The 13,874-nt window shown below is 43.6% G+C and overlaps 1 pseudogene; it reads left to right on the top strand.

Moving 5' to 3' along the window:
* The first annotated feature begins 4,669 nt into the window (after positions 1 to 4,669).
* On the top strand, positions 4,670 to 5,495 carry LOC118085747 (septin-10-like; annotated as a pseudogene).
* The last annotated feature ends 8,379 nt before the right edge of the window (positions 5,496 to 13,874 follow it).

Genomic DNA, 13,874 nt, shown 5'->3' with positions numbered 1-13,874 from the left:
TTGTTCCTTAGCTGCGTATATTTGCCTCCCATCAACACCTGTCTCCTTTTCAAATCAATTCTAAGTCAATCAATAACCTAAACAGATAAGCCATGTGTCTTCTCGGCTTAACATGCACGCATTCAATACAACTTAGTTAAATAATCAAATGATGAGTCATCGGCTCTTTTGTTGAACGTCTGGAACTCTTGCCACTGTCCAATCTGTTCCACTCCCGGAGACTTTATTTTTCATGTCAACAAGAGAAGCCTGTCCCCTAGAAACGCTGTTATCGGAGCATTCGGGCACAGATTAATTTTCAACCTGATTGCTGGTGACACACATGCATGCTCTGTAGCACAGACCATCTGACAGCTCACACTCTCGATTAGGCCAGTTTAGACCACATATTTGTGTTGGTTGAGCAGACACCAACACTGCCCTTTGTAAGTTCGGCACAACTTCTGGACACAGCCTCGACACATACATTTTATGTGTTCAGCCACAGTTTTGGGGGGTAGGAGAGTTTGTAGCTCAGGAACAGAGCACCTGCTGTCCGGGCAGAAGAAGAAGAAGAGTTTGGATTTGATATCCCGCTTTATCACTACCCTAAGGAGTCTCAAAGCGGCTCACATTCTCCTTTCCCTTCCTACCCCACAACAAACACTCTGTGAGGTGAGTGGGACTGAGAGACTTCAGAGAAGTGTGACTAGCCCAAGGTCACCCAGCAGCTGCATGTGGAGGAGCGGAGATGCGAACCCGGTTCCCCAGATTAGGAGTCTACCGCTCTTAACCACTACACCACACTGGCTTTCTAGACAGAAAGTTGTATCTTCCTATTAACAAATCTGCCTGGAAAAAGAGAAATACACATGCACCAAGGTAAAATTGTGTGTTAAGCTAATACTTAGAATCCATAGATCATACAGAAAAGTCAGATGCTCCCAGGTGAGAGCCAGGAGGGCTCACCCTTTTTCTTTTTGGGACAAAAGTTGAGATATACCTGTGAGAGAAGGCTGCATTCTTCTTTCTTTCTTTCTTTCTTTCTTTCTTTTTATTTTTTTAATTTTTGTGCTTATATTAGTTTGTTTTTTATTGTATTATGAAAAGTCCTAATAAAACTCTTTTTAAAAAAAAAAAAGAAAGAAAGATCATGTAGGAAAGTCAAAATACTTTCCACACATTATCTCCTTAATCCACCCGGCAACCCTAAAAGGTCATCGAGCCAATATTACTATTTAATATAGGGGGGGGGGTGTATGAGAAAAAACTGGCTTGCTAAGACCAACTAGGGTTCCTGTTGAGCAACTCATGGTGCTTTTTCTACACTAGCTTTCTAGTGATGCATCGTATCTGGCCTTCATCATTGGCTGGGGCTGATGGGAAGCTGAGGTCCAAAATTTCTGGAGAGCATCAGGTCGAGGATGAATGGGTTAAAGTTCCCTTCAGCACTTTACTAAAGCTGCACAAGTCCACTCCACTGTGTGGCAAGACTCCTTGTCCTGTTTTGTATTCATGCAAAGCAACCTAGTCAAAAAGACATGAAAGTAACAACCAGAGAAAAGTCTTTTACTATATATATTATATATGCAGAGGGCGAATGTTGAAGACCTGTTACTGCTCCAATCCTGTTACAATTCTACAAAAACAACTGGCTGAAGACATCTTACTATCTTTAAAAGTATACAAAAAGGTGTGGGGTTTTTTTTGAATAAACTAAAATGCATAATTACTGTTTTCTGGTACAGAATTCTCTGTGTCTATCAAGTGCAGTACTGTTGGCTTATCTGTTTAAAAGCATTTATATTCCATTTAATATTTCAAAACTCTCCAAGTGGCGCTACCTGGGGTGCCCAAACCTATTAGGGTTGCTACTCCCCCCCTTTTACAGGCCTCCTGTGTTTTTAGTAGCTGCCTGGCAAGGAGCAATTCAACAGATGAAGCTTTTTCTCCCACAAAGAAGTGGGAGCAGCTTCCCCTGCCAAATTTCAGTTCACCTTGCAACTATTAAGAACCCTTCCATAAAACAACTGACCTATGATTTGTTGCTTATCTTTATTGGTATCTCAATGGCATAGAAATGTTCCACTTCATTTACACAATTAATTTTTTTATTTCCTGAGGTAAACCGGTGAGCGTGCCTTGTGTCCTTCAGCAAAAGTTTCCCTTTGTGGGTCCTGCAGGAAGCTTGGTTGAATAGAGTTTTCTGGTTTTCACTCTGTTTTCCCGATATGTTATTGTGATGGTTTTATATTTTACAATTGAGGGTTTTTTTTTTAAAAAAAAAGTCAGGGGTGAAATATAAAAATGAAAAATAACAAGCCAAACTACCATCCTCCATATTAAAATTCTACATCTCAGCAGAGTAAGGTTAAGAACATCTTGCAGACCATAGAGCCCTGTTTGAGTATCAGATAATGGTTCACTCTCTTCTAACATCTAGGTAAATTACTTCTTACCTATGCATATTATCAAGAAACCATTTCACTCCTCCCACACTGAAGAGAATGGTGGAAAAGTGAGAGTGGGAGGCTGGCTCAATCAGTTTTAACTCTCCTTTTCAGGCAAAAGCGCCATCAGTTGTATTTCCATTGTAAATAAGCATTCCAAATTAGTTTTTAGCCAACCTTCCATTTGCAGTTTTTAAGTGCCATGATAATAAACCACTATGGTGTTGTACCTGCTTTCATCTGTTTATATATATATGTATATTAATCCTTTACATGATGTGCATGGAAATTTGAGGTCTTGGGGCCAACCCCCAAGCATTGTCCATGACTCCAAGGACTCATCTACTTGTGCTTCTCAGCTGCTTTCTATCAAACTAAGGCACATGCCAGTGTTTATCACCATGCCATGAAAAGCTTCGCCTCCTACTTACTTCCTATCAAATCTCTAGAGAAGGTTTTCTTTCCCTGATCAGATACGACAACCCTGCTGTTGACTCACATGAGTCAGCAGGCTTAGTGTTCATCCTTCCGTTCAACCCATGGCACTCTTTTTTATTATTAAAAAAAGGTTTATATTTAAAGGGCAGCATATGCATGGACAGCTTGTAATTCTAACACACTGTACTTCACCAAGATAATAATAATAATAATAATAATAATAATAATAATAATAATAATAATAATCAAGAAATAAAAGCAAAGTGAACTTACTGTGTTATATCCAACACTGCTGTTCTACTCATATAGCAGACTCCTGTATGTGCAATATAACTAGCCCTTAGGAAAAAAATAGGTATATATACAGGAGATATGTATGGCTGGCAAGATCATACAATGCATTGGATACAGTGCATTAAAATGGCTCCTTGTGAGTAAGGTTACTCCTGGTGAGGAAGGCCTGTCAGAACATCTGTGAGCACCGGCAGCTGGGACTAGGTATACTTACGAAAGCATAAGAAGAGCCTGCAGGATCAGGCCAATGGCCCATCTAGTCCAACGTTCTGTTCTCACAGTGGCCAACCAGATGCCTGTGGGATGCCTGCCAGCAGGATTCGAACACAAGACCACTCTCCCTTCCTGAGGGTTTCAGAAGCATTGCTGCCTCTGACTGTAGAGGCAGAGCACAGCCATCACGGCTAGTAGCCATTGATAAACCTCTTCTCCAGGAATTTGTCTAATCCTCTTTTAGAATCATAGAATCTTAGAGTTGGAAGGGACCGTGTCATCCATGACAGATGGCCGCTTTAGCTGAGATTCCTGCATTGCAGGGGGTTGGACTAGATCAGCCCCGGGTCCTTCCCAACTATAATATTCTAAGATATTAAAGCCATCTAGGTTGGGGGTGGCCATCAACTGTAGATTGATGGGAGCGAGTTCCATACACTATGGGGAGAAGTGCTTGCTTCCAGCCCTTTCTTTTAGCTTCCCAATGGCTAGAACTACGCAGGTCTCTAACTTACTGCCACCGGACTTGTCTTACCTAGATTGGGTCTCCTCTGCTGCTGACCTCTGGGCTACCAACTCATGTCACTTCCCCTTGGTCATGTTTTAAACTCCGACTGATTACAGTGGTACCTCTGGTTAAAAACTTAATTTGTTCCAGAGGTCCGTTCTTAACCTGAAACTTTTCTTAACCTGAAGCACCACTTTAGCTAATGGGGGCTCCCGCTGCCAATGTGTGATTTCTGTTCTCATCCTGAAGCAAAGTTCTTAGCCCGAGGTACTATTTCTGGGTTAGCACAGTCTGTAACCTGAAGTGTCTGTAACACGAGGTACCACTGTATTTGCATCTGCCCCCTATTTGTCTTCAGCTTTGCATGCTTATCATGCCAGTGTTTTGCAATCTCTTTGGATTTATTGGATTCTGTAGGCTTGGGGCCTACCCCGAGACGACACCTGCAGAAACTGGGCAGGTTGATCTGTAAGTGTTGGGTTCTGTTGAACTGTAGGCATGTATTAATAATAGCTTAATTTGTTCCCATGTCCCTTGACTGCAGTGTAACAATACCCCTTTTATTCTTTGCTGCAATGTTCTTGGAAGTAGCGCTTCAGATTTACATATATGAGAGATAATTAAAGGTTCTGAAGCATCTTCTGCTATTTTAGGTACATCTCCCTTGTTCCTGTATTCATCTGATGTGCCCTGGCAGCTGCAGTATCAATCTGATATTGGAATGAGAGCACCCTCTAATTCACCGGTCGATTATCAGGATGCGAGGACCTAGAGCTGCTGATCCTTATCTTTGTCTGGTCATGTTGGTTTTGATAGCTTATCAGATCAATCACTTAGCAAATCTATTAGCCAGGGTTTCTGCTTCAACATTCTCTGTACTGGGGAGACAGGAATTGGGAAATTGAGTTTGATAGTTTAATACCAGTTTTGATGACTGTGTGTCAACACACTTTCAGTCAAAAGTAAGACTCAAAGCTCAGACATGTGAACCCCAGGAAAGCAATGATTGGGTGAAAGTGACAAATGTAAATACTGTTGGATTTGGTGACCAAAGAAACAAAGAAGGCAGCTACCAGCTATTAGTGAGCTACATAGATGAGTTACATAGATGTAGCATTTGAGATCTACCTCCAGGAATAGCAAAAAATTGAATGCTCCTTGTTTAATTACCATGACCCTCACATCCATGTGTGCCTCTATTTAATTCACTGACAGAGCATTCCTTCAAAACTCTTGATTTAGTAAGCATGAAAAAACTTGATTGCAAGGTGAACATTATTCTACCTTTCGCCAAAGCAGATAGAATTTCTAAAGCTGAACTACAGGAGTTTAAGATGAACACCATGGGTGAACTGATCATTAATGGAGTTGAAATATTGTAGTTTCCTACAAATGATGTCAGGTTTGCTAAGAATGCCAACATAAATGAACACTCACCATTTGCTGGAGTGGGGAGCATGGAAGAGGTAAAGATAGGAACCAAAACAGGAAAAGCTCTCCCGTACCTTTCACAGAAGTGTAGAGTGAGAATCACTGTGATTTTGCAAAGCTCTGGGAAATGTACAAAAAGGGAGGATCTGAGAGAGAACATCCATATGTCCCTGTCCAATTAGAAGAGATGGACTTCCAATACGCTGGTCTAAAAACAAACCTGTCAGGATCCCAATACACAAATAGCAAAAAAGACAACTCCTTGAGGAGAAGCTAAACAACACGGATTCCTTGGCGAATTGCAGTGGAAAGAAGAAGTGGAAAGAAGTCTCAAAATTGGCAACCCAGGATGCATCTTAAGGAGTCATACCCACCTGGATAATATTGGCATCCAACATATCCTTTAGCAGCCCCTTTACTAGCTGATATAATGGAAGTGGAATAGTACGATTCCATTACCCTTTGATTGTGTGATGATTTGTGACCATTCAATGTCTTGCTCATTTAAAGGTAAAGGGTAAAGGGACCCCTGACCGTTAGGTCCAGTCACGGATGACTCTGGGGTTGTGGTGCTCATCTCGCATTATTGGCCGAGGGAGCCGGCTTACAGCTTCCAGGCCATGTGGCCAGCATGACAAAGCCGCTTCTGGCGAATCAGAGCAGCACACGGAAACGCCATTTACCTTCCCGCCGGAGCGGTACCTATTTGCCTACTTGCACTTTGACGTGCTTTTGAACTGCTAGGTTGGCAGGAGCTGGGACCGAGCAACAGGAACTCACCCCGGCGCGGGGATTCGAACCGGCGACCTTCTGATCGGCAAGCCCTAGGCTCTGTGGTTTAACCCACAGTGCCACCCGCATCCCTTAAGTCTTGCTCATTTGGCTCTACCCAAATCACTAGGGGGTGCTGTTGGGGGCAAGGAATGTGACAATGCCTTTCCAATACATTTGTCTCAAGTGCATAGCTTGCACTTCACTTGTATGATCTTTCCCCCAGATGCCATTTCTCTTGTCTAGCACTCTTCTGGCTCACAAACTGGCACCTGTGCTTCATGCTGTGCAAGCACGATCTTCTCATATAGCCCTGATATCCATCCTTGTGCAACAGCTCGTCACAGATAGACAGTTACAGGGTACTTGGCTGGATTTCAGCATGGAAGACAAACTGGGATGGGTCTGTAAAACCATTTTTGATCCTTAAAGGACTCCACAACATACAAAACTGGTACCTGTTGAAATTTTCTACCTATCCACCCTGAAACTCTTTCTTCTATATTAGGTTCAGTTATCACAGCTTCATGAGCTTCTCCTAAATTTTCTGTTGCTCAATCACAACATTTAGCACAGCTTGCCAGTTTCTCCTAATAACTACCCTCATTAAGCAGTATACTACTATGTTTTCCACATCTTCCTAATAAGCTGCAGTGCATTAGTTCCTATTACAACACTGAGTAAAGCTTGATAGTGAGCACTCCCCTGAATGGTCCACTTCCTTTCCCGTGATCTCTGTTCCCATTTTCACATAACCAATCTGTGAAATGGTGCCAGCATTTCCAGCTACAACTTGCACCAATCTCTCAGTAGCTTTGCAACCCATTCTACCACTGCAATAACAGAAGAGTATTCCATGCCAGCTGCACCACACTTACATTCCTGTAACGGGTCTTACATTCCTGTTACAGCAATATACCCTCCTGTCTCTGTGTCAGGGTGCTGTCAGCGGCTCCCGGCTGGTTGCCCAGGAAAGTATAAACACAAGGGAAAGTTGCTTGCCATCCTTTTTTATTTCAATCTTTACAGAGAGAGGCTATAAAACCCAGCCTCTTGGATAATGGCATTGTCCCGAGTGAATCTCCATCCCCACCCCCGTCTCCCCCACTTCCTCATTCTTCATTCTCATTGTCTCCTCTAAGGGTGCCGCTAAGTTCCCTCTGTCTTCAGGCTCTTTGCTCTCCTACTTTTAAGGGTCACCGGGTTCTGGGAGATGGTGTGTCTGGAATGCTTTCTAATGACAACGTGTCTGTCAGCTGTTCTGGCTCTCCCATCATTTCCCAACTTTCCCCCTCATCTGCCTCTGAGGTGCGATGTCCCGCAAACCCCTGTTGTAAATCTATACTGTCTTCCTCCTCCCTGGAAGGGTCAGGATGGGGAGGCAGTGTCCAGCACTCCTCCTCTGCCCAGACCCTGACATTCTTGTTTCCTTCTTTCGCTGCTGCAATTCCAGTGTAAAATGTTGAGTTAATTTTTTGGACATCAGTTGATCCTCTGCAATAAATTGTCATAGACGTTTTCTCCTTTGGAAACAATAGTCTTACTTTCATCCTCGGGATTCTTGTTTGCAGATGCTTTAGGGTGTTATCATAACTTTTGTAACTTTATTATACCATTCATAACTTTCCCTTAGATTGAAGACTCCACGGCTCAAACTCTGGATAGACACATTCTCAAAAGAGAACTACTTCCTCTCTTTTGGTGATACTCTAATTGCCTCAAGCTCCCACTTCCAGAGGTTTCCTGTGTCTGTGACCTGCTTCCTGCTATCCTGGGTCCTCTCCTCATTGAGGTTACTCTAAACCCAGGCATCCCCAGACTGTGGCCCTCCAGATGTTTTGGCCTACAACTCCCATGATCCCAAGCTAAGAGGACCAGTGTTCAGGGATGATGGGAATTGTAGTCCAAAACATCTGGAGGGCTGAAGTTGGGGGGAGGGTGCCTGCTCTAACCCTTTCTCAAGTATTTCTTCCATTCCTTGTAGGTTCTGTGTGGAGCACAGAATGTCAAATACACCACAGAATATAAAGGCAGGATATTTTGCTTTGCAGTTATTTCTTTGGGCAAAATATGCAATTCCCATAGTTTACATCAATCAGATTTTTCTACCTTTATTCCTGCCTCAGTCTAAGAACAACTCTGAGGGCACCAGGGGACAAGGCAATAGCTCAGTGGCAGAACATCTGTTTTATATGTGAAAGGTCCCAGGTTCAATCCTCAGCAACTTCCGGGAGGACCAGAAGAGACTTCGGTCTAAAATCCTAGAGAGGCACTAGCAGTCAGACAATATTGAGCTAGATGAATTAATGATCTCATTCAGTATACAGGAGCATCCTTGTTGCTATGAAAAGAGGCTTAATTCCCGTCTCTTAGTAATGCAGATGAATGGGTTAGTCAGTTAGTTTGGTTAGGTTGTTCTTAGTCTCCAGGTGTGTGAAGCAATTCTTGCACTTGAAATAAAATGGAACTTAATGGTGGACGTGCCCCCAAGTGAGAGACTTCTGGGAAAAGATTTATAATGAACTGAAAAAAGTGTTGAAAAACACATTCGTTAAGAAACCAGAGGCCTTCTTACTTGGGATAACGGGGGATGATATATCTAAGAAAGATGTTACTTCTTTTTTTTGTATGCCACAACAGCAGCAAGAATACTATTGGCAAAGAATTGGAAGAATGAAGATTTGCCAACTGTGGATGAATGGCAGAAGAAGCTGATAGAATATATGGAACTGTCTGAGTTGACGGGGAGGCTCCGGGATCGGAGTGAAGAAGCAGCGGAAGAAGATTGGAAGAAATTTAAAGTTTATTTGAAAGAAATAAAATGGAACTTAAAAACAAACTGCTTACAGCCAGATGGGCAGGGTATAAATATATTATTATTATTGCTTGATGGATCCACTAGTCTGACTCTGTATAAGATAGCTTCGTATCTTCATATGTTTAAGCTCTGAAAATCTCAGAATTCTAAAAAACATAGAAAAGCTTCCTAGATCAACCCAACATGCCATCTACTTTATCATCCTGTTTCCAACTATGTTGAGCCAAATGCCTCTGAGAAGCTCACCAAAAAGAACAGTATATAGTCTCACACTGCAGAGGGTTGAACTAGATCAATGTTTCCCAAACTTGGGTCTCCAGCTGTTTTGGGACTACAAATCCCACCATCCCCAGCTAGCAAGACCAGTGGTCAGGGATGATGGGAATTGTAGTTCAAAAACAGCTGGAGACCCAAGTTTGGGAAGCACTGGACTGGACTGGATGACCCTTTGGGTCCCTTCCAACCCTCCAGTTCTATAATTCAGTATACCAGACTTGCCAAACTTCGTACCCTCCAGATGTTTTGGATCGCAATTTCCCATCTGCCCCAGCCAGCATGGCTAATGGTCAGGGATGATGGGATGGGATGGGATGATGGGAGTTGTGGTCTAAAACATCTGGAGGGCACTAGATTGAGGAAGCCTGGGCATACCCAGTATACTGGCATAGAATGCCTCTGAATATGAAAGTTCTCTTTATACTCTTTTGTTCTTGAGATGCAAGAGATATTCCTTCCAATAGCATATTTGTATACCACTGGATTGTTGTTGTTTTTATTCAAGCAGATAAATTTCCTTGTGGACTGTCAAGAGGAAGGGAAGCAAAGCCCTCATTTCAATGTCTCTTTGTGGTTGCTTTTTAAACCATTTGTCATGGAGCCAAACTTTCTGCAGCGCTGAATTAGTGAAATTCCAACCTGAATGCTAGAATTGTAAATGATATGCGTTAGCTCCGGGGTTTAAAAATATGCCATTACTCAGTATGTAGTGTCGCCTAAAGCAGTATTCATGGATGCACATGCAATTAAGAGCTATTTCTCTCAGACTTTGATTCACAACTGTTTAATACCAATAACCTGGAGACAAGCGACTTCCTTCATTGTCAGCATAGGTTAGTGTGGTTTCAGCTTGTAAACCTAAGGAGAACCTCAGACCAAGACAGAAAGCACTTTCTTTACCAAATGCAATCCAGTTTTGAGCCTAGATACACGTGAGGAGGCAAAGAAATCCTTTGGGCTACAAGTCAACAGCACACAATGATGATGAAATATCAGATGATGAAATATTACCCTGCATCTTAACACAAGTTCCAAATTTTAAGTGGCTCCCCTTCTGATGCTTGGTCATATAGTAAGTAACCCAATAATGGCTTCACATAATCTCATTTCCCAAAGTAAGTTGAGAGTACCGGTGGTTGCTATTAATCAACCAAAATTCAATATTGAAATACTTCTGAAAGTTTAAGAAAGATTTGACAGGAGTTCAGATGGGTTAAGGCAAGTACAGAAGTCTGCAAAACTCAATGGGTTTGTTTGCATTCAGAACTGTGTAGAGTATTATGAAGTACATAAATCTGGATATATATGGTGCAAAGATAAAGGAGAAATTTGGCTCCTGACATTTCTTTTTGGGTCAGTAAATGGCAACATCCACCGCATTTATGGAATATGCCACAACATTTATGTTTGTAGTGTTGCCACTCTTTTTCTAACTGCAGTGTTGTATTTTTAACAACTCCACAGCAGGTAGGAATGGGCATATCTGTCAATTTTGGTTTCAGCTTTTCATTTTCCCCCAGTTATAATTCATTTCTCCACATTTCCACATCAGTTTGCAAACTCCTTTTTTTTAAGTACTTGTGAAAATTCGCAAGCATTTTAGTCCAAATTTATCTCAACATACATATTTGGGAATGCAATTTGCTTGATACGGTAAAAAAGCTACTTACATGCATTTAACTTGTGCATACTCAGCTTTACACAGACAGCAAAGACAAAGAAAATATAAATAAATAAAAGGGGGACAAAAAGAGGGCAGAGTTCTGGAAAAAATGAATTTGGCAATCCCACCCGCCATTGAACCCAATGCGTCTTGACTATACATTATCCTACCTTTAGGAGCGATCCTCGGAATGTAACCCTCGTGCAAGTTGTGGGCCTACTGTATACAGATTTTTGAAAGCAAATTTGCAAGAAATGTAACACATTTTCATGCACCGTTTCCCCCACTATACGCATTTTGTGCACACATTATATGCATTTTGTTGGAGCACTGCGGTGCAAATTTCAGAGAAGGATGTGGTGGCATTTCAGTTCCTATATTGCTTCAGGAAGTGTGAATTGGGTAGGTTTGCCTTCAAAATGCAACCCGAACCAAATGTCTCCCCCCATCCTTAGTGATAGAATGAAATCTTCCATCAAGCAGTTTCCCATCGATCACACCTTCTCTGTGCTAGGAAAAGCAGAATCTCTACCTGTTGTGCAGCTATTGAAGGGACAGAGCTTTTTTTTTTCAAGTGACAGGGAATGGTACAAATCCTAGACCCAAATGGTCCAAAAAATGTCAAGTAGTAAACCTCATTGAATCCAACCTGATCCTTACTTTAGCTTCAAAAGACAGTTACATTATGGTTACCTGACGTCCCCGGATTTACAAATCTGTCACCGGACAAAATCCATCCCCAGAATACCCCTGGATTTCATTTAATGTCCCCGGATTTATATTTTAAGTGCTGTAGGTTTATTAGTAGGGAATGAATGTTGCGTGATTGGTTCAACAGCACAAGACACATTATATGGGCATGGGCGTACCCAGGATCAAAACTAGGGGGGGCAAGGGGAGGGGCCAAGGCACGGAAGGGGAGGGGCCACAAAGTGGGCGAACTCGCGCTCCGCCGGGCTGTGCCCCTCCCTAGAAGCAGGGCTGGTGGGCGGAGGCGGAGCCCAGCCCAGCGGAGCGCGAGTTTGGCGTTCCCGCCCACCGCGCCGCGCTCCCTGGTTCCCCGCCGTGCTTGGCCTTGCCTGAGGGCGTGCCGGGGAGCTGGAGGGAGGGTGCGGTGCGGCGCGGCGGGAATGGCGAACTCGCGCTCCGCCGGGCTGTGCTCCGCCTCTGCCCACCAGCCCTGCTTCTAGAGTAGGGCAGCTGCCCTAACTTGCCCCGTGGTGGGTACGCCCTTGTATATGGGGACTTCCGGCGAGGCAAAATGGCAGGCGCCACGGCAGCAAGCAACTCCTGAAGCCAGCCAGAGCCAACTGCACTACCAGGCTGGTTCTGGGCTGCTGAGGCTGCCGCTGCTGCCGCCACTGCCAAAGGGGAACTGGGGATGCCCAGTGCGTCAACTGGGGGAACCACTGACACCCCCGCGACCCAAATCGAGTCAGGAGTGAGAGCATCTGGCCGACTGCCCAGGGGCGCTCCAGGGCCAGGAAAACCCCAGAGCTGACGCAGGGAGAAGGAGAGGAGAAGGAGAAGGAAGAGAGAGAAAGAGGAAGGAGAAAAAAAGAGGGGAGCCCCGACCTTGCCGCGCCACTGCCACCACTGAGGAGGAAATGTAGGAGAGCACTGGAAGGGCAAGGACACATGGCTGAGCCCAGGCCCCACCTGAGCCTACTCCACTGCGGCTAGCGCTCCAAGAGAGCAGGCTGGGGCCCAGAGGAAGGCCGTGTGACAGAGGAGACCACAGAAAAGATTTTTTTTTCTTTTTTCTTTTTTAAAAATAACTTATTTTTAATAACTTTTTTTGGTCTTTTTTTTTTAAAAAAAGTGTCCCCGGAATCTTTGAAAAAAATCTGGTAACCTTAAGTTACATCCACTCTCAAGCACCACAAACGTTACTTATTGATGCAAGAGAGCCATTATCCACAACGTTTTAAAACTAAACCTACATTGCAGCCGTCGCTGCAGCCTCCCTGGCAAGCTCATTTTGTGAAACAAGGTTGTATTATGCCTTTGATGCATTCGCTGCAGAGAGAGAGCCTGCAGCCTAGCCAGAGGGTTTGGTGTGGCATATAATCAGGTGACATTCTTTTAATTGAGTGTGTTGTCTCCCCAGTTCTCATGCAGTGATGAATGTAGACATATATTTGGAAGTTTTGTCATTACATCATTTTTGGTCAATTGATCTGTCTTGCGCAGTTCGGACGACTAGATCCATCAATCGCCCACGAAAAGAAAAGTGTGAGCAGGTCTTAATCAATTAAACTTGGAAGTACTGCTTGACAGCGCCCTTAGGGATTCAGGCTGTTCTAGACATGGCTGCAAGAGCAGGAATTAGCAGCTTCCAGAACTAAAAAGCTGACCTTGAAGGGGGAAAGGTAAAGCTCTCTGTAAATGTCAGTGGAACATTGTTGTGAAGAAGAGAAAAACAAACCTCTTTGTCTCGTTTTCTGGTGATTGCGAATGGTGTCCAATAAATGCTGTCAGTCTACCTCAGTTTATAATAACATTAATAGTTTTCAACTTCCGAAGGCTGCTTTTTGCTTGGTTAGAGAGATAGGGTGTGCTTTTCTAAACTTCTCTGTTTGGAGGCCTCACACCGAGACATACCATTGGCCCATCTGGCTCAATATTGCCCACAAAGACTTTTGGTAGCTCTCCAGCATTTCAGTCCAAGCTATCTCCCAGCCTTACCTGAAAATGCTGGACCTGGGACCCTCTGCATGCAAAGCAGGTGCTCTCCCACCGAGACATGCCCCTTCCCCTAAACCTGGTCTTCATCAGGGTTCGAAATTAGCAGGGTGCCAGGAGCATTTTGTGCCTAAAGATTCTCCAGGTGCCAAAAAAAAAGAGAGGTTATTTATGTATGCCATTACTACGGCCCGTGATTTGTTAGCCCAAAAATGGAAAACGAGCAAGGTCCCAACCAAAGAAGAATGGCAACTTAAATTGCTGGAATATGTGCAGCTTGGTCTACATGTAGGACGGACTCCCTACGTCCTTGTTTATGAATATCCACACAAACCGCATGGGGTGAGA

This window comes from Zootoca vivipara, chromosome 4 (genome assembly GCF_963506605.1).
Source record: "Zootoca vivipara chromosome 4, rZooViv1.1, whole genome shotgun sequence".
Classification (NCBI taxonomy): domain Eukaryota; kingdom Metazoa; phylum Chordata; class Lepidosauria; order Squamata; family Lacertidae; genus Zootoca; species Zootoca vivipara.
This window is presented reverse-complemented; position numbering and strand designations above follow the sequence as displayed.